The 7,755-nt window shown below is 41.3% G+C and overlaps 1 pseudogene; it reads right to left on the bottom strand.

Annotated features, from left to right (window-relative positions):
• Positions 1–2,134: 2,134 nt before the first annotated feature.
• On the bottom strand, positions 2,135–4,333 carry LOC123785401 (non-receptor tyrosine-protein kinase TYK2-like; annotated as a pseudogene).
• Between the last annotated feature and the right edge of the window lie 3,422 nt (positions 4,334–7,755).

Raw genomic sequence — 7,755 nt, 5'->3', positions numbered from 1 at the left:
TTCAAAGGATAAACAAACAAACAAAACCCCAACTTTCTGTAGTATATTAGTAGCCATAATTTAATAAAGTGAAACTTAGATTCCATATAATTTTATCCCTAATCACATGGAACTTCAAATTAATCAATATTTTAGGAAAATAATAAGACAAAATGAAACAAATAATATTAGGTTTCATAAAACAACTTTTTATTGTGTTAATAGTTTATTATAGAGGTGACATAAACATTCACATATATAACATTGATCTATTAATATAATTAAAACTAATATTTAGAATCATGAACTGAGAAGGCTCTAAAAAGACAAAAGTTTAGTTATAAAGTCTGTCACTATTTGACAAAGGACAAATCATTTACTTTGGTTAATCTAAAATTTCTTCATCTATAGAAAAGTCCTAAAAACCCAAACCATAATCTTTTTAGCCAAATAGGAAATCCATGGGCTCTTAAAATAAATAATCCAAAGGCATCACTAGCTCTTGGTAAGTCTAGGGACTCCAAAAATGCCATCAAGATTCAACTCTGCTTCTCTTATCTCTCTGTGTGGCTTTTCTTTTTGGTTCTGTGAGCAGGCAATGTCATGCTCCATTGTGACCCCATGGCTGAGAGTTGCTTCTAAGTTCATACCACATAAAACCCAAGAGTACATTTTTTTTTTAATTTGAACAAAAGTCTTAGAATAGTTCTGTTCATGGCTTTAGTCTGTTTCCAACCTCCCACCAATCTGCGTGGGAATATGATCTCACCAATCCAACCTCCCAGCAATCTGCGTGGGAATATGATCTCACCAATCTGCGTGGGAATGGATGGCCTGGCCATCCATTGAATATGATGTGGTCAACAACACCTGAACCATCGGGCTGAGCCTTTGGAAGCAGTAGTTCACAAGCAAAGTACAGCGATTTCCTAAGAGGAGTTGGGTACAAGGTAGGGAAGTTAATGTATAATCACTTTGACACTGCATGTTTTTGGAAAGTATTACATATATATATATATATATATATATATATATATATATATATATATGTAATGTTATATGACAGTATGAAGAAAATAGCTATTCCTCTTTAAATCATAGATACTTTTGAGTGTGAGATTACCATATATAATTACCAAAAGCAAGAACAGATGAATGTGTGTGTATCTATATATAAGGAACATAAAAAATAGCACAAGGAAATATATTCAGCATTTGCTTAATAGCAACTACAGTGAAAATATTTTTGTCATTCCTTTTAAACTAAAGCTTATGTTTCAATCAATCCTGGTGGACAGAAGGGTATGTATGACAAGAAACAATTTTTTACAACCAAGCTGATGTCAGTATCGACAAAGAAAAGCTGTTACTATACAACATTTCTATTACATAAAAAAGTGACACATCCAATAAATATCTACATGATATGTTTCTTTTGTATTGTATCTACTCAGTTTGAGTAGATTGTCTAAATTTTTAATTTAGATAACTCTAATAGATATTTAAATTTGTCTAGGTGTTTTGTTATGTAGGCGCTTAGATAAAACTTAGAATTTTAATGAAATCTCAAGGTCTTTCTTATCTAACACATCTGAGCTGTTTCTCCAGATGTACTGGCCTTCATTTAGACATCTCCTAACTTGCATTTATTTATTTATTTATTTCGTCATTCATTCATTCATTCATTCATTCATTCATTCATTCATTCGATGGGGTAAGGCGTATTTCATCAAGAGAAAAAACAAAAGCAAAAATTTCCAAGGGCCTAATTTGTCCAAAGAAGTTGTGGCTGTCCCCAAATAAAACACTAAGGGGAGCACAGGTGCCTGCATGCCCCTAAGTGAATTAGATACAGGCACACATGCTCTGCCACTATGAGGAAACCTCAGGTGCACAGCGCTGCATAAGCAGGGGCCCCAGCTATGGGGTGGGGCTCACTCTGAAGCTACAACCCAGTGAGGTCAGGCAAGACGGTGCAGAAGGAGGACCACTGAGCTGGCTCACGGGTCAGACCCTAGCTGGTGAGCGGGGCCAGCTCAGGGCATGAGGGCAGGGAAGCCTGTGCTGCTTCTGGTAGAAGCACTCTTTCTCCGAGGGGCACAACACTACAGGGGGGTCTCTTCATTGAAGTAGGTCTCCAGGAGGGTGGCTCCATTTATCGGCTGCAATGGTTAGGTTTTGGCACTGCCAGGCACTTGGAGGCTATCCAGGGTATCCATTCTACCTGCCCAGGTAGCTGAGGGTGGTGGCCAGCTGCTGGGCCACTGCCCCCTTCCAGGCCCATCCCTGGCCTCAGCCACACGTCCAGAGGCCCATGCTCCACATACTGTGTCTCCAGGAAGTTCTCAGAGCTGTGCCTGCAAATGCAATGCACAAAGGGCAGGTCCGTGCGGAAGACTTCGTTCATAAGGCTGGATATCTTGCAGAAGGCCAAGGCAATGTCCTGGTGACTACCATGAGTACCAATTGGAGGTCCTGCTCATGGCCCCCACTGGGTGTTGGGGGGGTCCCCACCAGCTGCTCTTCCCTGCTTGGGGCCTCTGCCTCCCACTCATAAGATGCCCTCATACACATGGTTCCTCATGCTTTGGCCCACGTGGGACAGCTGGGTGATGTCATCCTGGCAGACCCAGTGGAAGCTGAGCTGGCTGAGGTTGGGTGGTCTAGTGCCAGCCTGAGGCCCCCACGTGATGATGAGGGTGGAGCTCTTTCCTGGCCATGGCAGGCAGCAGCAGTGCAGGAAGAAACAGTTGTCATCAGCCTACAGCAAGTAACCCTGCAGGGTGGCTCGCAGCTTCTGCATGCTGGGGAAGCACTGGTCCCAGCCCTCCAGACTGGAGCACCCAGGCTGCAGCTCAATGGGAAATTTACACAGGTGCGAGTGCTGTGTACTGTTTGCCTGGTCACAAGGGGCCACTGTAAGGGTGAGGTGGCTGAGGTGGATGGTGCTCCAGTGGATGAAGTAGAGGCCATCCTTGGGCTGTAGCTTGGCCAGCATGAAAGGCTTCAGCAGGTCCATGGATACCATCTTGGATGCTCATCACCAGCTGTTGAGGAGCCACCCACACACAGGTAGTGGCTCTAGTCGGCTGTCAGGCAGAAATAACTGTCCACTGCAATACCAAGGACAGGGCCACAGCCCAGGAAGGCAGGGTCAGCTCCAGGCACTTGTCCTGACAGTGGTTGCTGATGTGGCTTTCTTTCACCACATGGGTGATATCCTAGAAGTCATAGGAGTAGGCCCATGGTGCTTCTGGAGCCCTGTCCGCTGGCTGGTAACCCACCTCTTGGGTCTCGTTTTTCTTCCCAGATGGGCCGGCATGGTGATTCCTGCTGCTGCCATTGCCATTGGGACCCTCTGCCTGTACGGCTGCCACTGGATGCTACCAGTACCTGTCACTAGCACCTCATGTGCGGGGGATCCAGTGTCAAACTCAGGCCATCTCTGGAGGGGCCCGTCCCCTATCCTGGATATACCAGGGCTCCCCCAACAACCTGGCGTAGAAGCTCCAGGTGGCACACATACGCAGGGTGCCACCTGCTCCAGTGCAGCCAGATACATGACCTCCAGTGCGGCCAGATACATGACCGTGATGACCTGCTGGGAGACAAGGCCTGGCTGGAAGGCCCACACAAACCTGTAGGAGATGCTCCATAGGCACAGTGGCGTCAACACATCATGCGGCCAGATCTGCAGACTGAAGCAGTGTGGGATGCAGTTGTTGAAGCTGATCTTCTTGGCCACCTTCTCCAGGGGGCCACCATCGCAGAGAGCGTGGTGGCAGAGATGCATAAAGACCATGCCCAGACTCTTGTTCTTAAGATGGTGGCTCTCCTCCTCAAGCAATAGCTCCCACAGGGATGCCAACATCATTCATAAACTCATGCTTGCCCTGCTCAAAAAGGTACTCAAAGGAGGTTGGGTTCAGGAGTGGCACCCCTGCTCTGCTTATTCTGAAGAAGACTTGGCCTCTGTGGGCCCACAGCCATACATGATGGGTCCTGAGGATTCATGCTATGCCAGTTCCAGAAATAAAACCTCATGCGGAAGTGCATTGTCAGGCTCACATCTCCCAGAACTCTAAGATGTGGTTCGCAGGCAGCCAGACCTGGGCTTGGGCATCGAAGAGAGCAGAGATTGGAGCATCGTGGAGTGATGCCGACTTTGTGTGCGATGTGGATCCAGACCTCCTCTGAGGTTAATGTGGCCTCCTTGAAGGTGACCCAGAGGTCCCCTCGCCAGGGCCAGGTCAGTGCAGAAGGACTTCAGGCCTCCCCTGGTGGCCATGCACTGACCTCCATTCCCCTAGGGCCTTATGTCCTTGGTGGTGGCACCCCAGTGGCACAGAGGCATCCTCTTGACAGCTGGCTTGGTTTCTCACAATCACCAGGCAGATAGGTGTGGCCAGACACACCAGGGGGTGAATCTTGGTCCTTCCAGTGTCAGCTCAGGCAAGTCACTTAGCCACAATGGGCCTCAAGTTCCCCACTGGAAAATGGAGATGCTGAGAGCATTGCCATGAAAAGGTTGTGACATCTCTATGCGGTTTGCATGTTACACATTCAGCACATCACCTTTCCCTGGGACTCAGGCTCCAACCCCAGACCCTGCCCCACAGCCACTGGCAGCCACCACCCTCCCGACTTGCTTTTAATAACTTGATGGTGAATAAAGAGAAATACATAATCAACACTTGCAAATAATGATCAAAATTTAAAACCTGTTAATGTAATAATATTATTAGTTTGTAAGGTGTTACAATTCATATAATGCTCTCAGTTAAATAATTCACCAATATTTTAAAGAGAATAGATGAAAGTTTGGTAATCAGGTTCTTTTGTGCATAGAACACATTTAATTAGCATTAGTTGCATTTGTTAACAATTGCATTCTCTCTTTCTCTTTGTGTGTATATATATATATATATTTAAGTAATACATGTATTGGGGGTCCATACTGATACTTGTGTAAAAATCACATTTTTGCGACTTTATGAAAAATATCAATATCTACATATATAGTATGTGATTTTATAATTATCACAAATGATTTAAGTGGAAATAAAATTATAAAGTACAAAATCATCTGTGAAATTTATTACTTCTTGGATAAATTATTATGATTAATCATGATTTTTTCTTAACTTCAGCTGTCCTTATTCTAATACATTATATGGAAATTAACATAAAATTTCATGAAAATCTGTACTAATATTCATTATTATTCTTGGTACTTTTTTCTAGTTTTGTGGTCTCTTGAACTGATGGTTAGAATTTAAAATATTCCATGAGATATTATTCTAAGTTCCTTAATGTTTTTCTTTCTCTATTTTACACATTTTTATTGAAAAAAAATGCTATGTGATACATATAATTCTGTTCTATAGAATTTCTCCCGGTATACTGAATAAGACCCATGCCTGATAAGCACATACCTAATTTTTATATTCTCAGCATTTTCTTCTGTCATGTCCTTGAATTTTTAGGCAATGATAAATTATGTAGAACTCAGATGAAGTCCATCACATTCATTTAGTAATAATCTATCACAGAGCTCAAGTAACAAGAAACATGCAGAAATAATTCTGATTATGAATGTCAATTTATAAGGCTTTGCTTTGTAAACACGGAAAGATAATTTAATTTCTACCTCTCCCAATGTTATCTGAAAGTTATAGCCCAATCAGTTTATTATTCTGGTAGTAGTATGTAGAAACATAGATTTTACATATTTGGTATCTTATGTATATAACTAATATAATATACCCATAACTGCATATTTTATATCTCTGTGTGTATGTGTATATCTAATAGATTTTCAAAATAAAAGAAAATTATGCTATCATGTCCTAAATCTATAGGAAGAGGTGATTTGTTTTGCCACCAATCAACGAACAAAAGCGTAAAGAAATATCATAGAACAGATTGGAAGAAACTTTGGGTTTTACTTTTCATAATTACAGCCATTATTGAAAGTCTTAATATTTAATATTAGTTTTTAAAAGGATATTTTAATGGTGTTATAAATCTAATTTTAGTAGTAGTCTATTATAGACTGATTATGGTCCCCACACCCTCACCAAATTCATATGTTGAAGCCCTATCCCCAGTGCGGCTGTATTTGGAGATGGGATACCTTAGAGTAACTAAGGTTAACTTAGATCTTAAAGGCAGGGCCCTGATCTGATGGGTTAGTCTCTTTATAAGATGGCACACCAGAGAGCTGGTTCTTCTCAGACCTTCCACTATCCCATCCACACAGGCACTGCGGAAGGGTCATGTAAGGACAGAACTGGAACTATGAGCCAAGAAGAGAGTCCTCACCAAGAACTAAACTGACTGGACTTGTAGCCTCCAGAACTGTGAGAAAATTAATTTGGTTCTTAAGCCACTCAGTCTGTGGCATGTTGTTATGGCAGCCTGAGCAGACTAATCTATTCTTTTAAGTCATTACATTCTAGCCATGTTTTTGTTAGTATAAGTGATAAATTTAGAGTTTATTATATGTAAACTAGTCAAGATATAATGAGACCTTGCTAAAATAGTTCAATGAAAAGCAGAGAGAGGGGCAGATATGTTAAGAACATAGAAAGCTATGCAAGTTGACACTGGATTTGAAAGGGAAGGCAAAAAAGGAGATTAGCATGGCTGTCAGAAGGCTTGTGGTAAGAAATAGGATAAGACCCACTACCAAAACAAAACTAAACAAGACAGTAGAGGAGGATTATAAGAAAATATTATATATTTGGTTTTGTAAGTGTTCAAGGTTTCTAGATTAGTCTTTCTGGACCCTATTTAAGGCTAACCCCCTTCCCCATGTACAGGATCCATTTTTTGTTACTTGTTCAAAAACGTGATGTCAGAGACTTGCTATTTCAGCCACAGTCAAACAGCTGGTACCAGAAGAGTCCTCCTACTATAAACCACTATAACCAAGACAAAATATGAGAAATAACTATTTTCAGACATAAGGGGGAAAAAAAGAAGAAGAAGCAAGACTGTGATCCCTGCTGGAGGAGAACAAAATGAAGACTCCTGCATCATCTCTGTTTTCTGCTTAGAGGCATTTTTGGAGCTGGAGCACGGTAAAGAGGAATTCCGAAGTCAGAGAATGGAAATAAGGTGAACTTTGTGTAATCCAAGGTAACAGAGGAAAGGCAGCTGAGAAAGACTTGCAGGAATTTTTTAAAAAGTTCCAGTCAGCCTTTGCCACAACACAAAACTGTGCATGCAGAGATTAAGACTTCACAAAACTAGGCGAGGGATCGATTATTGGGTAACTCTCACAACCAGCAGAGCTCATGTAAGGCTAAGAAATATTTGAGTTCTACCCAGTCAGAATTAAGAAACACTTAGGAACACCATAGGTATTCAGTAGAGACCCCTGAAGTATCCTCGGTTAGGAGTACACCATTCTGGTCTTGAAGTAAAGGCAATATACCTGTCATAACAGTCTGTAAACACGAGCGTCAAAAATATGTGATGTCTGCAAATAAATGCATGATGGAATAAAACGCAACATTCTATTAAAGAAGACTACAAAATCTAGACATAAAAAATGTAGTATTCATTAGGTTCCACAGACGATCAGAATTACCAAAGTTTTAAAAATAATATTTGACTTATAACCAGGAGATAGACCAGATGATAGAAAAAGGTCCAGAAATGACAAATATGGTCCAATTAGCATATAAAAAGAATATTAAAATGTGATCAGGTTTTAATTTTTTTAAATATAAAAACTAAAAATATAATAATTCAATTAGGAAATAGAAA

Source organism: Ursus americanus, chromosome 15 (genome assembly GCF_024610735.1).
Source record: "Ursus americanus isolate L20-20 chromosome 15, mUrsAme1.1.p, whole genome shotgun sequence".
NCBI classification, from domain to species: domain Eukaryota; kingdom Metazoa; phylum Chordata; class Mammalia; order Carnivora; family Ursidae; genus Ursus; species Ursus americanus.
This window is presented reverse-complemented; position numbering and strand designations above follow the sequence as displayed.